We start from the raw sequence: 24,310 nt of genomic DNA, 5'->3' as shown, positions 1-24,310 counted from the left end.
AAGCACCAAATCATTGCTGGTTCCATTCCCTGTCAGGTCGCATGTCCGAGTTTGGGGCTGGATCCTTGCATGCAGGAGGCAGCCTATGGATATTCCCTTCTCACATCAATGTTCCTCTTTCTCTCTCCCTCCCCTTTCCTCTCTCTAAAAATATTGTTTAATTAAACAACTTAGTGCATGACATGTGCTCAGAACAGTGGTGGGCACATTGTCAAGTACCAATGAGTATTAGCTATTTTGTTATTATATAGGTGAAATTTAAGGAGAAAGTTAAAACTCAGTGAGATTTAGGAAGGAAGAGAGAGGCTGGGGTGGGTGCTCTTGGGAAAAGCAATAACATAGGGAATGACAAGAAGACTATGAGAGACTGAGAGGAATAAGCTTAATTGGGGGGGTACATTTTATGTAGAGGAGGAGCAGGAAAAGAAGGTGAGATCCAGTGGAACAAAATGAGGATGACTTTGAAACCTGGAAGAGAAATGAAGATTGCAGAAGCAACAGGCAATCGGTTATGTTCTTCAACAAGGAATTGCTCCAAAAACAAAGTCCTCCTTAAAGAAAATTCGTCTCATAGCAACATCTGAGCTGAAAATAGGAAGTGGCAAAGGAAAGGAGAGTAAGTAGAAGGCTATTGAAGAATCCTGTTTATTTCAGCAAAATTCGAAATCTTAGGCCTGCAATGACAAAGTCAGAAATCCACATAATGAAGAGCACCTGCACCAGCCCTAAGTGACAGGAAGACGCTAACTACTTATGTGACAGTGGGGAGGGCGTGGTGCCCGATTCCACAGCAAATGACAAAGTGGAAGATTCACTTGCCACACTTGGGGAAACGTGTGCATTCTAACAACCAAGGTAAACTGGGCGGCATCTTTTCCTGTCATAAACATTCTAAAGTAGATTAGGGATCATCGACAGTCCTCCAAAGCCATACAGAAATTGAAACTGATCAATACTTGTTTTTTAAAAAGCTTTCTAGAGCCTCATCGCTTCTCGGCCTTTTGGCTAAGATCAAGTGTAAAAAGCTTTCTAGTGCCTTATATTTTATGGTACAAAAATCTGATAATACCCAGCATAAAAGAAAATAACAGAATGGCCAGTTGACCTCAGCCAGGATTACAGTCATGTGACTTCCCAATCAGAATTCAGGTTGCACTTGTCTTTATCTTGCACATGCTCCCCTTCCTTTCCCACAGCCACTCTAACAAAGCAATGTATTATTTGAGTCTCCAGATTCTTCTCCCCCTTTCAGGATATCCTCTTTTACTCAAATTCGGGGCATTTGCTCCAGTACCAGTGTATTTTGTAGAGTGAGTCTTACTTCAGTATCCTAAAATGCAAAAAGTGCCTCCCAAACTATATGATATCGGTATCAAGGTGTTTAAATTTTTCAACCTTTTAAAAGAAACCAAATAAATTACTATAATCTCTCAAAACTCCCAAACAGTAAGCCCTGTTATAAAGTCTATAATCAGATATTAACAATCAAATTAATCCACATTTCACAGTCATTTTTAGATCAAACTCATCCCTATGTCAAAAAAGCCACTGTCATAGAAGTGTTTTTTTATCCCAAATCAAATGTCACCAGATGTACTGGATTGTGCCTGTCCCCCTGTTCACAGCATCGGGCAAGTCTAGGAGCACCTACAGCATCTGTGTGAGCAGCATGGCGCTGGTGATTTCCAGAGCCATTGCCACGGTGACTGCAGCCAACAGCGTCTCAAACAGAAGAGCAGTGCTGGTTAAATCCATTCTTAAAGCTCTTACACATCTACATCAAGAACTCTCTTTGGTCACTTCCTATATCACACGCATACATACACACATTCACACACACACACACACACACACACACACACACACACACACACACACACCTTTCATGTTATCTTTAATTAAAGCTCCACACTGTGGCAACGGCCCTGGCCTGTCCTACCCAATAGGACTCCAAAATCCTAATAGTGTTTTATTTACTGTCTAATTAGCAGAGTTCACATTTGTGTCTGATTTCAATTTGGAAAGAAATCACACATTTAACATTTTCAAAAATTCACACTAAAGTGGGAGCCACCAGGTGATGGTTTTAACTCCCTCAGGCATGTTTGCGTTCTACTGCAGGCCTCTGTTAACCCAATGCCTTTCCACTTGGTAGAATGTGTGGGGAAGATATTTTGATTGGAGTGTGGTCCTGAGTTTTTCCACAACAGCACCCACATGAGAAAAAGAGGGGGCAGTTGGCATTCCGATTCTGGGGGAAATCAAAATATAGTTATTTAGCTAACTCAATAGTTTTGTTTACAATGAGGACAGCTGGTTTATTATGTATCCATGGCTGTTTTGGTGTTTCTCCCTTTAGCATTGACACAGTTTAAAAACAAACAACTTTTTTTAACAAAAGAAGGCATATATCTACCTACTGGAACCTCTTTTTATGTAATGGATATATTCATGAACTAGTCATGTACAGTAAAATTTCATGAACAGAAATCTAGTTTAAATGCTTAAGAAATAACTTAAGCGGAACTCTATTGAGTACAGAAAACACACACACACAACACACACACACACACACACAGTCTCATGAATTCACCAGAAAGTTTCAGAGAACGTTGGCCTTACTTTGTTCTCATATCAATCGTATACTCACTTTAATGGTGTTTGACCAGATGGAAAGACACCTTCTTCATCAATTATTTCCCGCTATGCTTTAGGAGTGAATATGTACTTCTGAGTAATATTTTATCCTATGACACCTGAGCTACCGCTTCATGGGCATGAGAGTTGCAAAATGAAATTGAACTGCTCTAGCACCAAAGCCATAAGCAAGATGACAGATACCGATTGTGCCCTGAGATGTAATATAAGCACCTAATGGGGCGTAGTAATGTACAATGAATCATTAGAATATTATTTTAAATTTTCCATTCACCTGGGGGATTGCTAATGGGGTATTTCACCTTCAAGTCACTCCCCAGCCTACTCAGACCAGGATAGCACTTGCAAAGGTCATTTAGAATATGGTGGGTTTTTAGCAGCTTTACAAAAATTAGTGATTATTTTCTAGGTCTCAGAGAGCAGATGCCCATATTACTGAGGATTGGAAATCTTTCAAAATTAAAAAAAAATACATTCTTATTAGTCAAAAGCTGGAAAATTTACCTGCAGGAACTGATTGCTGAGACACAACGTGATAAACAACAAGACTTTTTGAACGCTCATTATTACTTCTGGGACAAGCGCTACACATGCATTATTTCCCTAATGTCTGCAAAAACCCTCTGAAGGAAATGCTATTATTATCTTCATTTTAAGGACATGACAACTGAAGCAGATGGAGATTAAAGAACTAGCCTGAGACAGTCACATAGTTAGCAAATGGTAAGCCAAGGTGAAAACACAGTTTCACTATATATGTAAACCTCCCACGCTTTACTTTATAGAATTCTGCCAAAAGAAAAGCTATGAGACCTGGTTATGCATCAGAAAGTCAAATCACTGCTCACCTTGTAACTACCGTTCTTGTCTTAAAGCGGGTTGCCTAGGTCAGCGTCCTGGTCATAGCAATGAAGTCTTTCCACTGCCCTCTCTATGGCACCCAACTCTAAGCGTTCATTATTGCCCTTTGCTGTCCTCAGCCCAGACAGTCTCCCATGGCAAACCCCATGGATCCCTTAATACTCTCCCTAATCAAATCACCTTCCCTTGGCTCCCTTCTCTCCAATACTCAAAAGAAAAAGTATTTCAGATTCAGTGTTTTTGTTTTTAGTACATAAATGCATTTTGCTTTCTGTTTTTTCTTCACTCTTTATTCTTTCTGTTTTTTTCCTGGATCATGGAGGCCAATTAATACACTACTTTGCTTTGGAGACACTTGTTATTTGAATAAAGCAGAGTTGTAGGGTGGACAGGTTTCATTTAGATCCAAATCTGGTTTCTAAGACCATTTAGCAGAGAATGGAGGCTAATCTGATCAGATACATTGATGGATGCTATCAAATTAGCATGTTATCAGGGCTTTTAAAACTTAACCTAAATAATGAAGTAGTAGAGGTTGTGGAAACTGGCAAAGATATAAATATTTTAATACCATGGAAACTTTGTTACCAACATATTTCATCATGTGGGCAAATGTATATTACACTCACACAAAATGTGAGTCTGATTCAGCAATTTTTCCTGGGATTTGTTCAATAGGATAATTAAAAAGCTCAGGGACTTGATCAGGGTTCCTCATGAATTTTTTAGTTTAGTCAATGGAGTCAACAAATATTGATTAAGTGCCTACTGTATGCCAGGCTTCTTCTGTTAGCTTCCAAAAATTCAGCATTGACCAAGGTAATAGTCTCTGCTCTCAGGATCTCTCTGTAATATGGAGAGACAGAATAATTTATGCCATGATAAAATCCAATATTACCTCTGGAATGTAGAGCAAGGTTCCCTAATCGTCTCAAAAGTTTGGCAGAAAGGAAAGAGGCCAGCAAACTCTTCTCAGAGAAGGTGACAAGACATGAGTCATAAATTCTGAGTGGGAGCTGGCCATTCAGAGAAAGTGGATTTTATGAACACCAACAGAAGTGTGAATTGGCAAAAAGAAAAAAAGTTCCACGGGGACAGCATTGTTACACATTGAACTTCATTCAAGAACATTTATTATTTTTATTTTTTTAAATTTATCTTTATTACTGAAAGTATTACAGATGTCCCTTTTCCCCCTCGTTGACCCCTTCTAGCCTGCACCAACCCTCACCCCAGGCATTCACCACCCTATTGTCTATGCTCATGGGTTATGCCTCTAGGCATATAAATTCTTTGGTTAATCTCTTCCCACTCACCTACCCACCCAAACCTTCCCTCTGAGATTCATCAGTCTGTTCCAAGCTTCTTTGTCTCTGGATGTATTTTGTTCATCAGTTTATTTTGTTCTTTAGATTCCACATATGAATGAGATCATGTGATACTTGTCTTTCTCTGACTGACTTATGTCCCTCAGCATAATACTCTGTAGGTCCCTCCATGCTGTCTCAAAGTGTTAGAGATCCTTCTTTTTTACTGCTACTTAGTATTCCATGGTGCAAATGTACTACAGCTTTTTTATCCACTCATCCACTGATAGACACTTGGACTGTTTAATCAGCACAGAAATTGACCTGGAGGATAATAAACTTCTTTTTTAATCTTCTTTTATTTATTGAATTTATTGAGATGACATTGATTAATTAATTTATGTAGGTTATATAAATGTTAAGTCACGCTGTTATACACCTGAAGCTAATATAATATTGTACATCAAATGTGATTGAAAAACAAAAAAATATATTTTTAAAAATTATACAATATGCTACCTGGTCAGAATGAATGGTTTCTGATATAATAGCTCCTATTTTTTTTTTAAAAAAAGCGTCACTGAACAAATAACATACTAATTAGATATATAAAAATAATTTTTTCAGTAATAGTGCAAAAGTCATTCCAGTTATAATAAATGCATTCAACTGATGTTCCTTAGCCAGGACAATGGTGAAATATATACAATCTTATACAAAGTTTCTAACAGAATTTGTAAAGGGATAGTAATCCTTCCTAATTCTTGATGAAAAGCTTGTATTCATTCATCAATCTTTTCTATTTTTTAAAAGTCTTTTCTACAAATGCTAGACACACTCAGCAAACATTGAAGCAAAAGACACAAACATGCTCACCAGTTCTTAGGAAAATATTATTGTCTCATGAATACCCAGTCTGAGAACATTCACTAAATCTGCCTTGAAGGTGATCTAATTAAATTTTAGAATTAGATATTTGAAAATTAATTCCCCCAGAACTTACATGACATACATTTATCTTGAGATAATGTATTTTTTTTTCTTCAGTTAGTAAAATATTCTTAACAAAACAGGTAAAACTTTTCTAGAGAAATGCCATTTTTGGTGTGGAAGGTTCCAGGTAATTTGCCAATGGAAATTAACCACTTTTGCAAGCATGCTAGGAAAATGGTATTTTTTTATACTCAGATTTGCATAACAAACTGAGGGGCAAGTTTGATTTTTAAATCTATAAATAAAAAACACCTAACCCTTTCTTTCATGGAGATTAAAAAATGATAGAATAACCAAGGACATAAATTTTACACAAGGATATCCATTACAGGTTTAATTACAAGAGTGAAAACTTACAACAAAGGAAATGTTCACTATTTAAAATGGTGACTTACTATTCACACTTGGAATACTATAAAACCATTAGCCTTTTCAAAATATATGTCATAAAAAAATTTTAAGTAGAAAATATGTGATTTTTATTCATTCAATATATTTTTTATTTTCCAAATATTAAAGAATTTAGGCTTTTAAAATTTTTAATAAATTTCTGGTTCTCAGGAGAGTCTATATATATAAAAGGCTAAGTGACCATCAGACTGAGTGGTACATATGATGCACACTGACCACCGGGGGGCAGACGTTCCATGCAGGAACTGCCGAGCTGCGGTGACTTGGCAGTGGTGATTCTCGGGTGACACACCCTGAACTACAGAGGAGGGAGCCTGATTCTTCGCCAGGGCCGCATGATTCCACCTTCAGCCGTGGGATATGTTGTTGCTGGGGCACTGTCAGCCCCAAATCTGGTTTACTGCTGAGCTGTGTGTTTTAATTTTATAATACTATATTATATATACTATTTTGACATGTAATTTTTTGCAGTAACATTCTTAACGCAAGAATCTTTCTTCTAATTAATTTCCTTTCAATGTGCACAAACCCATGAACTGGGCCACTACTAAAATATAATGTTAAAGGGAAGGAATTGTATATTCAGGAGTCTATCTGGTAAAAGTAGTTTCTTTGGTAAGGCAACTTTTTTGACATAATTTAAAGCATCCTTAGTATAAGTAAAAGGACAAAATACTGATATGAAAGCTTGCCAGAACATAGCAGGCACCAGAAAATACCTTAATGATAATTATGGGTCTGATTTGATGTTTTGATTATATCAAGATCCCACCATATTTTCAAACAATAATAGCTTGGCACCATATATATAAGGTCAAAATTAAAAAATTATAGGTAAATATATCTACTAACATTTCATCTATAAAATATAATTCATCTAATTTTTATTAAGCACCTTCTCACAGAATTTGTTCACATTACCATATCATAATTGCATCATGGATGACCTGAGACTCAGAGTTTCTAGTTCTTTGCCCAAGATTACATGGTTAGAGAGGTGAAAATGAATCAAAGATGGATCTTAAAGCTTTTCCAACACTTAAGTAGAATTCAGTAGAATTGTTTCTCCTCAAGTTCCCCTCTCTTCTTCCCTTTTGCTTCTCCATTTAGCCAAATTCTATCAATTCTTCAATTTCCACCTGCTCCTTTCCCCAAGCCTTTCTTAGCCGTGTCCAGCCCACAGCAGTGGCCTCTGATTATGTCAAGTCTCCCTGCGTTGATTATGAGCTGGGAGATCTTGAGAGCTTCCTCTCAAGAGTCCTTTGTCCTCCTTTCCCCTTCCCTCAAGCTTCCATTCCCTGCAAAGCTGGCAGCAGCTGGAAAGAGCCTGTGCAGAGTTATAAAGGCAAGAAAGTGGAAGGCGCAGCCCACCATCAACTGGAAACTCATTTTGCAAGAGGCCTGTGCGGAGGGAAAGCGGAACTGGAGAGCTTTCCGATGCAGGATTGGCCGATTGGCGGGGGAGGTCCCTGGGCAGGAAGTGACTAGAGGTTGAAAAGTTAACCTTTTTGGAAACACATGTCCTGAACCACAATTGCTGCAATAGAGATATTCAGAAGGCACAATCAATCTCTGGTGGAGAACCTGCAGACGTTATAAAAAATTCCTGGGCCAATAAATGGTTAAATTATAAAAATAACACTTCCTGAGCTTTCACTATGTTCAGACAGTTGTTAAAGTTTCAACATTCATTGTGAGTTTTGTGGTTTTTTTTACAATCCTGACATTGGTCCATTTTATAATTGAGACAACTAAGGCTTTGACTGAGGGATAACAAAATTTGCTGATTGGTCCATTTTATAATTGAGACAACTAAGGCTTTGAGGGATAACAAAATTTGCTGAAGAACACAGTTAATAAGTGTTAGAGCTGCATTTGGATTCAGATCTGTGTGCCCTCTTCGGTGTCCATAGTTTGAATATCTTGCACAGAGATTGCTGATGGAAAACAATCACTTGTACTTTTGCCCTCAGGAGCTAATCCAACCAACTTACATGTGCCCCAATTCAGATACTTTGTTCTCAAAATCAAGGTAGGGAGAAAAAGACAATTCTCTTGCCAGGCCATTCGTTGAGGGATGAGCTAAAATGTAATCCTTGAGCACTGTTGGTAATGGGATAAAGGCTCATAAATAAGCATTAGCTGCTATGCTCCCCACCTGGGAGTTAATGCTAGAATTGGTGGTATTGTGAGAAAAGTCTTTAGTTTTCCCTTTAAGTGTACTCGGTGTTTTGTGTTAAGAATCACAGGGTTGGGTGCCAAGACTCCAGCTGTAGCAAATGCAGCCCTGCCTGCTCATCTGGATGTGAGTGAGAAGCTAGTCACTTGCCTTCTGGGCCATTCCTGTTAGACTTGCGGAACTTGGCCCACAGGCTTTGCGTCTCTGGGAAGCTCCCCAGGCAGACTGGCTCTGTGTTTAGCATTGGATGCATTCCCTGGAGAGAAGAATGGAATGAATATCTGAAAAACAGAGGATCAGGAAGAAAAGATCCAGCAGGAACACTGTGAATGCACCAGGGGTCTGGGCATGGATGATATTTCACAAAGCCTTCTGAGGGGATTTGGACTCCACTGGAACGTTTAAAAAGGCTTCTGACCATGCTTTAATTTGAAAACAGATTCAAATAGGATGGAAATATTCACAGGGTGTCTAAGAGGACGAAGGCTCCAAACGTTCCCTCTGGCAGAGGTCTTCCTGCAACCAAGAAAAATCTGGGACTGAGTTAATGTGTCAGATGATGTAAAATGTGTTAGATGATAAGTGCTTATTATATCTTACCATGTTTTATTATCTGTTAGATCAGCCTTGACAAAGAGTGTGAGGCTATAGTTTTAAACAGAGAGGCATGTGAGCCAGAGCTGGCAGCGAACTCTAGCTTGGACCTGCTCATTGAAAGGAGATTGTGAGGGTGGTGGGTCCTGGGGTTGCCAATAGGCTGCTGTTCTCTGCAGAGCAGTGCCCACATGAGCTCTTTGGACCACGGTAGTGTTCTTTGGCTATATAAACTTAGAAAACACTATGCACTATGCCCCTCCCTTAGAGACTCACAGTGCAAGTATATTAAGGGCTATAGAAATTTTATAATTAAGAAATGCTAATTCTTCTCTAATTCAAGATCTATCATTTGATTATGAACCTATTTTCACATGCGACTATTACCATTACTAGTGGTAGTGGTAATAAAAATGGGTAACATTAGTTGAGCACTTAATATACATTAGACAGTGTTTGGAAGTGAAATATGTGTATTCCTCCTGGCAGCCTAAAATGTAGCAAATATTTCCAGTTCTTTCACTTTAATGTTCTTATTTTCATGTGTTCTCTCCTATTATGAAAGCTACAGATGTAACTTGCTGCTGTGATTGACAATATTTTCTTACCAAGTATGGATATTTAAAAGATAATGGTGTTAATTTTCAAATTTTATCTCTTGATTTATTTATATTTTATTGAATTTTGATGCCTAAAGTTAGTCAAAGTTTGAGGGAATTTCATAATAATTATTGTTGGTTTATATAATTTTATTTCTAATTAAAAATAATTGAACCTAATTTCTTTATTTTGGTTTATTAAAGATGCTATAGGCTTTCACCATTTAAAAATAACGTTTTATAAAGTTAAAAAAATTTTTTTGTTGTTAAATTAAATGGAACTTAATAGTACAATAACAATACAATAATTTTCTAAACTATAAAGATCACCATTTCTCTTGAGTATTTTATACTTAAATGGATAAAATTTTTACTTAACATTTATTTTGTCATCACAATTGAAATGTTTTTTATTAAAGTTGAAGTCATCAGATTTTTAAGATGAACAAATAACTCACCAGAAAAGGAGGCTGGCATGAATAGTCAGGCAACTTGGAGGACTCTCTTAAATTTATATTTATATGCCTGATATTTCTCTTCTTAAAAATGTATGACTCACTTGCATGAAAATGAAAAGTTATTAAACAAATTGCACTACTACCTATTCAAAAGAACAGGAAAATATTTGAACATCAAATGTATATGAGGGCAAAATATGAAACAAAGTTTTTCTATAAGATTTGTTACAACAGTATAGGTAGAGCTCAAAGGACTAGTTTTAAGAGTAGACCAATATCACTAAATCCAAAGTACTTCTAAATTTTGGTCTCAAAAATGACTTACTTCAAAAAATAAAACTAGAACTACCATATTACCCAGCAATCCCACTAATGAGTATATATAGAGAGGAAACAAAATCAGTACGTCAAAGATATATCTTCACACCCATGTTTGTTGCAGCATTATTTGCAATAGTCAAAATATGGAAACAGCCCAAGTATCTGTATCTGTAGATGAATAAGTAAATAAATTAAATGTGATATATGTACACACTTACACACAAAATGGAATATTACTCAGCCATAAAAAGTAGGAAGTCCTGCCATTTGTGGGTGGACCTTGAGGGCATTATGTTAAGTGAAATAAGCCAGACAGAGAAAGATAAATACTGTATGATCTCACTTATATAGGGAATCCAAAAAAGTCAAATTCAGATAACCAGAGAATAAAATGGTGGTTACCACATGGGCAGGGAGTAGGGGTGCAGAGGAGTGAGATGCTGTCAAATGGTACAAACTTTCTGTTAAGAGGTGAGTTCTTGAAATCTACTGTACAGCATGGTCATTATAATGAACTAGAAGCCTGATGCATGAAATTCATGCAATAGTAGGCCTTCCTTCCGCTAGCTGCTGGCAGGAACCTGTGACCAGGGCTTCCTTCACAGCCCTGGCTTTGTCCGGAAGGTCGTGTGGGAGGACATCCGGTCTAATTAGCATATTAAGCTTTTATTATTATAGATAATACTGTATTATAGACTTGAACTTTTCTAGGAGGGTAGTTCTTAAGTATTCTTAACTCACACACAATACACCAAAGGTAGCTATGTGAGGTGGTGGATTATGGTAATCATATCACAAAATATATGTATATCAATCATAACATTGTAAACTTTAAAAATAAAACACATTGTACAACTTAAAAACATACAATGTTTACTTGTCAATCATACCTAAATAAAGCTGGAAAAGAAAGTGACTTCTCACATTTTTGAGCACTGTGAATAGAGTGTTGGCCTGCAGACTAAAGGGTCCCAAGTTCAACTCTGGTCAAAGGTCCATGCCAGGTTTGTGGGCTGGGGGCCTGCAGAAGGCATCCAGTAGGGGGCCTGCAGGAAGCAGCTGATCAATGATTCTCTCTCACCATTGATGTTTCTCTCTCTCTCTCCTTCTCCCTTTCTCTCTGAAATCAATAAAAATATATTTTAAAAAGATATTTGCCAATATTCACCAAAAATTTCAAAAAAGCAACCCATATAAAATTATGGTATTTTCTGACACAATTTACAAATTCAGAATAATTCAACTTTGAAAAAGTGAGGTTGAAATGGTTCACTGTAATGTTTAATCAGCATTTTATTGAAATCCTGAAGGAGCATTAGTAACACTAGTAAAACAATATCTGTGAGTACTTAAAGAATATCTTCATTATTATTTTTAAATCATTGATATAAAAAATTGCTAAGAAATCCATATTCATGAATTATCACAAGTACTTTAATCATTATATTTTCTTTTTTTAAAAGTAATGTTTAATCAGCATTTTATTGAAATCCTGAAGGAGCATTAGTAACACTAGTAAAACAATATCTGTGAGTACTTAAAGAAAATCTTCATTATTATTTTTTAAATCATTGATATAAAAAATGCTAAGAAACCCATATTCATGAATTAGCACAAGTACTTTAATTATTATATTTTCACTTGTATGGGAAGAGCAAATCACAATCATTAGAGCCGCCACAGGCTGATGCTCTATCCACTGGGCCAAACCGGTTTCGGCTAATCATTATATTTTCACTTGTATGGAAAGAACAAATCACAATCATTAGAGCCAGAGACTTACAACTCTTGTGATGTATAATTTACAGAAGCTTAATTTGGGTGGATGGAAAGAAAGAAGTTGTAATCAAATGGAGAAAAAATAATATAAACCACTGATACCATCTACTTGTGATGTTAAAAAATTAGAAGTGATCCTCATTAAATTGTCTTCCTCAAAAATCACTTGTAGCTATCGTATACCTGCTATAAGACATTAAGTTCTTGGAAGGAAGCTTATTAAAAAAATCTCTCTATATAAAAGCCTAAGCGACCGTTATGACCGAACGACCAGAATGACTAGAACAACCAGTCGCTATGACGCGCAACTCTCTATATAAAAGCCTAAGCGACCGTTATGACCGAATGATCAGAATGACTAGAACAACCAGTCGCTATGATGCGCAATGACCACCAGGGAGTAGACGCTCAATGCAGGAGCTGCCCCCTGGTGGTCAGTGCGCTCCCACAGCAGGAGCGCCACTTAGCTGATGGACTCATCCCAGAGGCCCACCAGCCCAGTGGCAGCCACTCATTCCCTCAGTAGTCCTGCAGGTTCAATCTCTGGAGAACAGGCCAGGCACGATGGACCAGCAGCACCGGCACGATCCCAACAGTGCCACCGGCCTCCTGGAAGTGGGCCTTGGCCACTGCGGCCACTTCCCCTCCCTAGATGCTCCACAAGGAACAAAGGATATAAAAGCTGTCTCCAGGTGGCTCCTGACCATTGGCACAAACGTCAGTGGGATGGATCCAGATCCCGGGCCAGCAAGGGAATCCCACTGCCCGCCCAGAGGGCCAATCATATCCCACACCCCTTCCACCCCACTCGGGACCACATATGGATCCAGATCCCGGGCCAGCAAGGGAATCCCACTGATCACGTCCCACACCCCTTCCACCCCACTCAGGACTACACCCGTGCACAAATTCGTGCACCAAGCCTCTAGTATTTATATATTTTATTTGGATTCGAATTTGTGCACCGGGCCTCTAGTATTTATATATTTTATTTGGATGTTTTATGTAAATTCACTTTTCTCACTCATTATATTAACAAAACTTTGGAAAGCCACACTGGTTGCAGCCAGATCAATCCTCTACCTAACATGATAACTGGAGAAACTAATGGTGCCTGATCCTAGAAGTGTGGGAACAATATGTTGTCAGCACATGCCCACCACGGTGTCCTGCTCAGGGAATAGAGTAAGCAACGTGATCTAGACAACACTGGTAGAACTCTTAAAGGGGCGTCCCAAATTTCAAAATTCAGATCCTGAAAAGAGAGAGATAATCAATATTGGCCTTTGACTTGGAGTGAGAATATGCCCTGTAAAAGGAGGAAGGTCACTCCAAGGTGAGAGAAAGACTAAGGGTAAGCACTGTGTTTCACTTTGGGACACAATTTGGTGTTGGTGGATGAAAAAACCTTCTGCTGAGTCGCTTTCCTCTCCACTTATAAGGCATTGCCTAGGTGTCCGACAGGAGGAGCTGTAACTTGGAAAATCTCTGAGTCACTATACTCCAGAGAGCTGCAAACCCTGGGCATGGGTCCTCTGCACTCTGACTCTTGAAAGTGAGTGGAGAGCATAGTTGCCTGGAGGACGTGGAGGATTCATCATGCGATGTGGGCAGAGCTCAGGAGATCTATCTCAGTGCTGCGGCCGAAGCAACGCTGTGAGTACACTCCAGCGAACAGACTTCTTTGGCACACCAGGAAGTGGCAACGCCCGCCTGACAAATCTCCAGGAGCCACCTACTCTTAGCCCCGACCCTCATGCCCATTGGATAACATAGCAAGTGTGTCGCTATTGCATTGGCTGCTTACCCCTTTATATACGGCTGTACTTCCTCAATAAACTTAGATCTGTGTCTCTGAACCTGGTCCCCGGAGTCGTGCATGCAGACGCCCCAGCGCGTTGGGCTCCGTCGTCCTCACCCCCGGGGGACCCCCTGTTCCAATGCAGGGTGTGGGGGCTTCTGTTTGATTTTGTTGGTGTTTGATTTGATTTTGAGCTGTTTTATCCTGAAAATGCCTGGTCAGCTTAAAGAGTATTTTTATTCATATTTTGCCTAATTTTTAAAAAAAAAAATATTTATTGTTCTGTTTTATCCTGAAAATGCCTGGTCAGCTTAAAGAGTCTTTTTATTCATATTTTGCCTAATTTTTTTTTTTAAAAAAATATTTATTGTTGAAAGTATTACATATGCCCTCTTTTCTCCCCATTGACTTCTTCCATCCTATTCCGCTCCCCAGGTCTTCACCACCATCTGTGTCTATGGGTTATGCATATATGGATATGAGTTCATTGGTTGATCTCTTCCCCCTCCCATCCCCTGCCTTGCCTTTGAGGTTTGATAGTCTGTTCGATGTTTCTATGTCTCTGGACCTATTTTTGTTCATCCAGTTTGGAGTTTTCTCAAAAAAATTTAAAATGGAACTCCCATTTGACCCAATGATGCAGGGTCAAATCTTCTAGGACTATATCCCAAGAAATCAGAAACACTCATCAGAAAGAATATATGCACCCCTATGTTTATAGCAGCGCAATTTATAATACATAAGATTTGAAATTTTTATTCTTACGATAAGGTTCTATGGAGAGCAGCCTTAATTAAAGATAACTAAGAGTACCTATTAACATTGTTCGATTTAGTGTGTCTGCTGGAAGGATTATTCCTGCCTAATATTTTATAGATGCTCAGAGATGCATTTGCTTATGTTGTTTGTTTGGGAGAAAGAAGTCTGAGCCAAGAGCATCCCGAGGGACAGAGGAGCCGGCGTCCGGGAATGCGGGTGGTGTTCTGCTCTCAGGCCTCTCTGTGACCTGGATTCTTAATTCCTGCACTGCTTGATTTGTCCTAAAGAAACAAGGCTTAACTACACAAGCTCAGCCACAAAGCATGACTCAGCCACAGCATGCCTACTTATTTCTTGCTATATCGTCAGCTTTTTAAGGAATATTCTACTAGTGCCTCCTCCAGACCTGTCATAAAGATTTTTAATAAAGAGTTATTTAATAAATAAATCAACATATGATATATGATATTTACCGGTACCTTAAGTTTATAAATCAGGCCCTCATATTACTGGTACATGGCAGCATTATTTGTTCCCAGTTGTTATTACCATTTGTATTGGGAAATACCAAGCTTTGTTTTCTTGCAAATGTATTCTTCAGTCTTGGAGTTTTCATCTATTCAGCCTGGGTGTTTGTTGAAATGCAGAATCCAGGGCCTCATCCTGATCTGCGGACCTGGTATCTGAGCATCTGCATTTTTAAGGCTCTGCATGGCATTCTCATGGATCCTGAAGTGTGAGGACCACGATTAGTTAAACTGTTCAGTGATATTGACATCATAGTTTTGTGTGTTCTCAGTCTGAAAATGTAAGGTAACATCTAGAAACTTTCTTTAAAAAAACCTCTCCCTCTTCTGAAGATTGTAAAATAAAGTAGGAAATGGAGAGTAAGGGCGAGAGAGGTGGTGGATCAATAGGAACTCTGTTTCTTGTGCGGGTGACTTAGTAGTGGAGAGGCGTTGCCATGGAGTGGATTGATTTTGTTCAAAAGCATTTTCCTGGTCTTCAGAGTGTTCAGGGAATGTTTTTTTTCCAGGTTTATTGCAGTGTGCTGTTTCACAAACCATCAGAGGCGTTTAGAAGGGCTGGGGGTCTTTCAAAGCATATGAAGGCTTAAGAACTTTGAATCTCTTGGGTGGAAGTAGTTTTCAGTGAATTGTCTGTTTTTCCGATAAAATATAAGACAGTACTACTAACCACTGGAATCTACCAGCCCTGTTTATTAGAGACTGGCTCATGGTAGAAAGCAGGTAGACAGCTCTGGTGATGGTGGTGAGGGGGATTGGAGGAATTGAGCAAAAAAAGAAAGAAAAAAGAGAGGGAGAACTCATGGACATGAGCAACAGTATGGTGATTGTGGGGGTGGGGGAGGTAGAGGGCACAGAGGGATAAATGGTGACAGAAAAACGGAATTAAATTAAATTAATTAAAAAAAACCTGCTTATTGTTTTGAAGCCAGGGTATTCTGAGATTCTTGATGTACTTTACTAATCAAGACTTTCATTCTCTAATATGTTTTGGATAGATCTCTATTCATTTATCAATCTTAAGTACAGAATACTAAACAAATAATATCTATAAGTGCAAATGGTATGAGACTAAATTACTTTTAATCATCTGATTAGTGCTATAAAATCTACTCGGTGATGTCACTACCTTCAAGTACAAAGCAGGCATGAAAGAGTGCACATCAAGTGAAACGTAGTTGCCAGAATTAATCTTTGATTTGTTTCCTCTCTGCACGGAAGGTGAGTGGCTCTCTGACTTCTCACGTGGATTCTGCATTGGACACCAATGAGCAGGCTGTTCAACCCTAAGGCCTAAAAGGGCTGCAGAGTCCTTCCAAATTCCTGCCCTAAGGGTCTTGACCAAACGTTGATGTAGCTCTAACAACTTAAGGTCATGTCGCTAGGATGACTCCAATTTCCCTAAAAATGCCTGCTTGAGAAAACTCAATGCTGCTAGGGAAATTTACTGTTTATTTCAGTCAAAACCTGGAGATAGATAGGTCGATAGGCGCCTAAAACCCTTCTTGGGGCAGTTAGTATGGAAAGCTCACAATTATAAATATTTGCTCTGTCCCTTGAAATGTAATTTTTCTACCATCCCGAACTGTCATCTTAAAACCTGAGATCCATCTCTAAAATATAACATTCAAAGAAAATAGGTGTCGCTCCCAGCCACTGTAGGAGGGTAAAGGCCTAATGTAGTGGGTGCCTTGCTCCAACCTGAAGCATTACCTCTTGGCATAAAGGTATGAGAGGTCTGTTTCTTCTCTGGGTGTCAATTATCAAACCCAGATGGCCTAGTCATATGAACCATTTTCCTTTACACCCTTGGGTGCCTTTTGTCCAGCACACCCCGCATTGAAACATTTCTACTTTTTGTTTCAGTGGAGTTGAACTCAGGGTACATTGAGGACTCTCCTCTCTTGCAATAGTTATAACTGAATGAAATATGACTTCACTGCCTTTTTAAATTTTTTTCCTTTATTTCAGAAAGGAAGGCAGAGGGAGAGATAGAAACAAAAATGATGAAAGAGAATCATCAATTGGCTGCCTCCCGCATGCCCCACACTGGGGACCAAGCCTGCAACCCAGGCATATGCCCTGACCAGGAATTGAACCGTGATGTCCTGATTCATAGGTCGACGCTCAACCACTGAGCCACTCCGGCTGTGCACTTTACTGCCTTTTAACAAGTGTCTGGCTTTGTGGGTTTTTTTCAATAATCCTGATTGTGGATGCAGTGACAAGTTTCAGATTCTACCAAGCCTGATCTGTAGACCTGAATACTCTTTGTCTAACAGGATTCCCATCCTCCTCTTAGTTCTGATCTCCACTAATTATTTACTCCATAGTGCTTTTCTTACCTGCCTGAACCTCTAATGCTCAGTCTTCCTGGCCTTGAAATGTGATCTTTATTCAATCTGTTCTCATGGCCTAACAATGGGTAAATTGCATGTAGAACCATTAAAACAGACAATAGGGGCACTAGGATAAGAAATTATCTCTAATTTTTATCCCCAAAAGGATAAGGACAGAGTGACATACTAGTAGCTACAACCTATAAAAGAGGAACATTTTTATTAAAAATGTATGTTTTCTTTATATCCATCCATATCACATTCAACTACCAAATTTAAAACAACTATACTGTTCATCTTGAGGAAAATATTTCATCACTCTGGTTTATTTCTATCAATTCTAAAAAATAACAACAATTGAGAAGTTGTTAGATGTAAAGTTAAGGCAGAAGCTCTGAGGAGATGGGTTTTTCAATCTTGTCCCCCTGGATACTCTTGTCTGAGTATCCAGGAATCTATCTCAAAGCACAGCCTGCTGGTATTTCCTCTGCTCTAATCCTTTAACACATTGTTAGACTGCCTGAAGGAAACAAATGTTCTCTTGAAAATTGTCCAAATATCTCAAATTTAAACTATTTCTCATTTTAACTTTATAGCATTTGCTCACCAACCAGGAGGGAAGGACGTAACAATAGACTATCTTTTATTGCCAACATCATATTTTTATTACCCATCATTAAACGTAGTATTGAGGAGGCATTATTTATCAAGTCTTAATGATGTGACATAGAATTAAGCTGTAAAATAATTATATGGATTTTAAAGGCCACAGTTTAATCCAAAAGCTCTTGCCTTTCTTTTTTTTTTTCTTATTACCTCTTATATTTGACTAATTGACAACTATTTGTTGAGAAGCTTCTCTTTCCCACATGTTCTGAACAGTAGTGAGACCCAAACTGTTATACTATCATTATGAAACAAGACCGTAACCAATGAGGTGCTTAAAATCTAGCTGGTAAGTAAAACAGGCACGTGCAAATAAACTAGCAAAAAAGGAAGTGTATACACAGTGAAAATTGTATGAACCTTTTTATACTCCTCTTTTATATGTCTGTAAGTAGTATATCCTAGATTCTGTCATATGGGAGAAGAAAATATAAGAAATAAAATACATGTTCCTTATTTAAAGAAACTCAGAATATAATGAAAGAAAGAAAATATAAAACATACATGAACATAGCCATCATTTTCCAAGTAAATAATAGAATTTCTAGACATTCCTCAGGTCTCAATGGCTTTATGTGGGAATTCCATACAAGAGAGATAGATAAGTCTGTATTTTAAGGCTGTTTTAGTTGTCTCATAAGTTTGTACTGGCCATTTTCAGTAAATGAAAAGCTAGAAAAGGATCAACCAAAGACAGTGCATGCTGGGGGGTGATTGAGGTTATGCCTCAGCCAATTGTTCTTCCCTAGGCCTGTCCTGCACAGGTTACCTTTATCCTGGTGACCTAAAATAATACATAAAATGAGACTGACTTCTCTTTTATCAACTTATGCCTCTTTAGAGAAAAATGATTGAATGGTTTGCAAACCTTTAGTAATGAGTAGTGCAAAATCAGTAAGGATGGACTCTAAATTCTAGAAATTCTGACACTTGATCAACCTCGAATTCTTTAGACTAAGATAATTGGATACCTCAAACGAACTGTGACCAAGATAAAGTTTTCCATATATCCTACATATGATATGAATATGATAAACTCCTATTATTGTTAGAACCCCGATCTTACCAGTTTTAAATTTTAATTCACTTAATTTACATTTTCATCTTAAACATGTTTTTAACTCTCTTAAAATTCTCACAGGATAAAAGGTGACTTGAAATTGCAACTTTAAATGAAAAATAGCCCTGGCCAGTGTGGCTCAGTTGGTTAGGAATAGTCCTGTGCACCAAAAGATTGCTGATATGATTCCCGGTCAGGGCACATGCCCAGGTTGCGGGTTCAATCCCCAGTGCGGAGCGTGCAGGAGGGAGCCAATCGATGTTCCACTCTCACATCAATGTTTCTCTCCCTCTCCCTTCCTCTCTCTCTAAAAATCAATAAAAATATTTTAAACGAAAAATTAATTTTAACTTCACTTGCCATAAAGAGCACAATCCTTCAGTTGGTGTCTATGAGAACTCGCAGAGGCAAGAAACTCTTGATTCTTTTTATCATCGCTAAAAACTGTAATAACAAATCCCAATTGGAGCCAGAATGCTAAACGTAAATGATTAAGAAAGAAACATAACAAGGAAAAGCAAAAGCATTTGCAGCTGGAATGAAAATGCCCACGTCACCCAGCTGCATTAACAGTCTTCAGGCCCTGAAACAGCACGCAGTGCTTTGAAGCGCCTGCGTTGCCGTGAGTTCAGTTGCGAAGCAATTCAGTCTCCATGGCCAATATGCCCAGGAGACGGAGGGTCAGGGAAGAGAGCCGTCTCACTCCTGGAAGAACAGCAAAAGGAGACACACGGCTGCCCTGCTCACGTCATGGTGTCCATTTGTTTGGTCTTGTTAGTTTCAGGTTCTTCATCCTGGTGTGTGTTTGTCCTCGGATCATGACAGTTCCTCTCTCCCACTGTCTCTCTCTTCTCTGCCTCGGGGTAAAACTGTTTGCCAGGAAGGGTGCCTGCCCTGCCCGTGTATTGTTGTCTACTGACTGCTTCCTAACACACTGTAGAAGGGCCAGGGAGGGGATTGTTCCTCCTTTCTCAGCTTCCCAGATTCAACCATTTGGCCACCTTAACTAAACAACTTCTACTTTCTGCTCTGCTGGCTGAAAGTTAAGGAGGTTGGAAGATAAAATCTAAACATTAAAATAATATATCAATTTTTATTTGAGTTCGAAACCCTTCCTCATTTAATAAATATTCGGAATTCTAAATACTTAGCGCATTTGAACAGTGTTTGCACTCTTGATCTCAATTCTGTAGCAATCCCACAGTTGCCAGGGATTATAACCAAGGTTCCTGAGATGATTGACTAGCATAGTTATAGCTGCTGGGATTTCTCAGTGAAAAGGTCCCTGCCACCAGCATAATTTTGCCTTTCTCATGAGTAATCAAGAGCTATGCTTCTTTCTCTCCACTGCACATAGCTTATAGCTATTTCACCTCTATCATGGTTATGGAAACAGACATGATCTTTAAGTTTCTTTCCTTTGCTGTCCTCTCAGGTTCTGTGTCATTAAAATATGCACTCCATCTATCTTCTTCCCTGTTCTCTTTCACGTCTTTTGTCTTCATTTAAAAGGACACCAGAAACAGCATTTAATTATGGAGAGATTAACGTTAAAAATCTAGAATTCATGAAATAAAATCAGGTATTTCAAAGACATGATTTCATTAATTTTCCAAGTGCTTCAAAAGTGTCCAGAAACTCCCCTTAACATCTCAACAAAATGATTTTCCAGTTTCTACATATTCCTCTGCTTAAATCCTTCTTTCCTTTATATTAGCATTCAGAATACATGTTAAAGTCCCCGTTTTACTTTTTTTCTCTTTTATTTAATTACTAGAATTATACGAGTTCTATTTTCTACACATCTTCATGGAAAATGTACACTATTTCAGATACATTAAGGCTAAATAGTCTTTTGTGGACAAGCCTTGGGGGAAATATAATTGCCATTTGTAATTATTTCTTCATGGAAATGAATTCTGAGTTCCAAACAAATGGTTTACAAATGAGCATTTGGTAAGCTACCCATTTGCAAGTGGGGGATTTCTTTCATCCTGTATTTTCTGCATTCTAACCTATGGCCCTGACAATGTCACCCAATAGAATGGTCCTAGGAAAAGTTCTCCCAGATGGGCAGATGTGGTCAGCACCCTCAGTTCACCGGTACTGGGGCACGTTACACCCCGGAGGGTTCTGAACCTCTCATTGCTTCCTTTCAACTCTCACTCACAAGGGCAGATGTGGACAATGTGGCATCAAATCCATCCTGACCACAAGCTTTGCACCTTAGAAAAGTAGCCTAGCTTTCTAGTCTTTCCAACTATGAAACAAGAAAACGGCCTGATGGAAAACTGTAACAATCAGAGGCGTATATAGAGAGTTCATAACAGCACCAAGTTAAAAATAAATTGAGGTATTATTATTATTAGCGATTTAAAGTATTTATGAGCATCAGAAAGGCTCAAGAAGAAAATCAAACTGATTCTACAACAACAACAAGTATTGAGCTGCATTATCTACTGTGAAAGGAGCAATGGGGATGTACAAGTTGGCAGAAGAGACAGGGTAGTACAGTCTAAAGGTTCTAAGTGTCCGATGGCAGACAAACAACGTGAACCAACCATGACCTTCATATATTTATTTTCTTTGTCACTCACAATGTTTAAAAATTTGAATTCAAGTCAATATTTTTAAACATCTTGCATGAAAATCCAAATTTCTAAATTCTCTTGAAAAATGTGCATTTGTCTTTCTGCAGGGCACTAATCAAGTAGAGTTGAAAAGCCAATGTCTTTTTTATATGGGGTATGAGGCTACCATGTCACCACATTCTCCAACCAGAGACCTGCCTAAGATCACACAACTGGGAAATGACAGAGCCAGGACTCAAACCAGGCAGTCTGGTTCCAGGACCACCACTCAAAACTAGCATGCAATTCAGACCTTCAGTATGGTTCATTCTTTCTCTAATAATCTGAAATACTACCATTATAATACGCTTTATATGTAACACATAGATACAACACTCAATATATATGTGAATGAAACACACACACCACATGTATCCATATATGTATGATTATGATATTATTTCCTATTGTTAAAATATATTTGATCAATATCAGACTGCTTTCATTATTGTTGTTTTATACTACTCAATAATAATATACTCTTGTTGTTTTATAGAGTTCTTTGACACATTTCTTAGTTAATCTCAAACATATTCTCCTCCAAATAAATTTTGGAATAAGTTTTGTCAGATTTATAAAAATCAAAAAGTTAAAAAAAATTAAAATCATATTGGGATTTTATTTGGGATTACATCAAATTTATAAATTAATTTTAGAACAATGATCATATTAGTAATGCTATCTTCCTATCCAGTCACAGGGTAGGCTGATTGAAATGATCTTTATGTAGTCAAATTGACTGGGCTTGGTGATGGATTAGAAATAAGGGATGTTCCTTTTTAACGAACACTCCCTGCCCTGTTCAGAAACTGTGATCTAGAGATTAGGAAATTCGAGAGAAGCCATTTGCTGAGAACAGAAAAATCATCTTCTCAATAAGATGAGCCACATGCAGGGTAGAAATGAATGAAAAAGTTCCTCAGAGTGTCATATCCTGAGTTGTAATATAAATGGTGGATGAAAATTAGCAGTAGATTAAGGAGTTCTATTAGGAAGAATCAGGAGAGACTGAAAGAATATGTGGAACACAGGAGAGAAAAACAAACAAACAAACAAACAAACAAACAAACAAACAACTACTAATATTTTCTGAAGGCTTGCACTGTACCAGGCCCTGTGCTAAGCACTTTATATTTGTTCTTCCAATACCATCTAAAAAGGGTGGGTGATATTGTCCTCACTTTACAGATGAGAAAGCCAAAGTTCAGAAAAGCTATGTACTTTACCACCACCAAAAAGTATTAAAATCAGAATTTGAAACAGAGTCCCTGAGTCCAGTGCTCATGGTGTTTGTACTCTCTATAGAATGCAATAGGTTCCCTGCAGCCTGGAGCCTGCCTGCTTCGCTGTGGGTTTTTTTTTTTGAGAATTAAAGATGCTCTAACAAACACAGCTGCCATTGTTTGTAGAATGGGAAAAACTAAGATTATGAACTGGACCTCTCCATTTACAGTAGTTCTTTAAATATATTATATTAGGCAATTGTGTAGCATAACAGAAATTAATGTAATTTGCACTAAAAATAAGTTGAACCATCCCCTATAACAGAGGACATGGCTGTGGATTAAAACAAGATTAAAATAAAAAAAAAATACTTTTTAAATTTTTTACTGTGAGGACAGAGATAAGATGAAAAGATTAGCCACAAACAGGAGAAAATATTTGCAAGTCACATATCTAATAAAAGACTTGTACCTAAAATATGCCTGAAAACAGATTTCGTAAAGCTCAACCAGAAAACAACCTAAAAATGGGCAAAAGAGCTGAACCAAAGAAAATGATGCAGATGGCCAATAAGAATGTGAAAGGGTATTTAATGTTCTTTGTCCTCAGGGAATTGCATTTAAAGCAACGAGATGTCACCACATGCCAATTAGAATGGCTAAAATCTAAAAAAATGACAGTAAGAATACTCCTGGTGAAGGCTTCTCATTCATTGCTGGCTGGAAGCAGAATGGTATAGCCAGTTGGGAAGACAGTTTTTCAGTTTCTTATAAAGCTAAACATAGACTATAAGTCTTACCAATTGTACTCCGAGGTATTTACCCAAGTGATTTGAATTATGTCCACACAAAAAATCTTCACGTGAATGTTTATATACTTTTATTCAAAACCACCAAAAACTGGAAGCAACCAATATGTTCCAGCAAAGGTGAATGGATCAACATACTGTGATACATCTTCAGAGCATGCTATTTGGTAATAAAATGGAATGAGCTAGTAATCCAGGTTACAATATGGCTGCATCTTAAGTGCATATCCTATATAATAAAACCCTAATGTGCAAATCGACCCAACAGTAGAATGAGCCCTCGCTATGACGCGCACTGACCCCCAGGGGGCAGACACTCAACACAGGAGCTACCCC

This window comes from Myotis brandtii, unplaced genomic scaffold (assembly GCF_000412655.1).
Source record: "Myotis brandtii unplaced genomic scaffold, ASM41265v1 scaffold431, whole genome shotgun sequence".
Lineage (NCBI taxonomy): Eukaryota > Metazoa > Chordata > Mammalia > Chiroptera > Vespertilionidae > Myotis > Myotis brandtii.
This window is presented reverse-complemented; position numbering follows the sequence as displayed.